Below are 983 nucleotides of genomic sequence, written 5' to 3' on the forward strand. Positions count from 1 at the left end.
AGAGATAGACCTTTTAGTTAAAGACTAAGATCCTTTTAGTTTAACATGAAACAGCCCCGAAATCACCATTTCCAAACCCACCAGACTCCATGGAAAGAATCACTACTTTTAGCGTGTATAGAGCAGCATATCTCCCAGACTCCATGAAATAATCACTACTTTTAGCGTGTATGAGCAGCATATCTCCACCAGACTCCATGAATAATCACTACTTTAGCGTGTATAAGCAGCATATCTCCACCAGACTCCATGTAAAAATCACTACTTTTAGCGTGTATAGAGCCAAATATCCACCAGACTCCATGTAAATAATCACTACTTTTAGCGTGTATAGAGCAGCATATCTCCACCAGACTCCATGTAAATAATCACTCTTTTAGCGTGTATAGAGCCAGCAATCTCCACCAGACTCCATGTAAATAATCACTACTTTTACGTGTATAGAGCAGCATATCTCCACCAGACTCCATGTAAATAATCACTACTTTTAGCGTGTATAGTGCCAGCATGCCTCAACATGTAAATCTATAAACTGTGTTTATTTCAACCAAAACTAGTGGCGATTGTTGGAAAAATGGAAAGACAAACCAAAATGGCTCGTGTCTGTGGACTTTGAATAAAGTGTGTTTTATGAAGATAAAATTACAGTTTGGGGACTTTGTTTGCAGGTGTGGCAGACTGCCAACACAGCTGTAGCGGAGCCAAAGTAGCAGCCTTTATAATATATTTACTTGATTTGTAATCATATAAAACCCTGATACAGATAATGGGCAAAATTACCAAATATCGGCTCCGATAGTCGGCCAGGGTTGTACAAACTGCCGATCCCTAGTAATGATTCTTTTCTTTAGTGTTACAGCCCAGGTATATCATTCACTCCCCCGTGTTTCTGTCGGCAGGCTTTTCCCCTCCAACAAATGTTCTCTGCCGTACTTACAGCACACACCGTCTGAGGCACCTGTGCAGGAGCTCCTGCCAATTCA

Source organism: Etheostoma spectabile, chromosome 24 (genome assembly GCF_008692095.1).
Source record: "Etheostoma spectabile isolate EspeVRDwgs_2016 chromosome 24, UIUC_Espe_1.0, whole genome shotgun sequence".
Taxonomy (NCBI): Eukaryota; Metazoa; Chordata; class Actinopteri; order Perciformes; family Percidae; genus Etheostoma; species Etheostoma spectabile.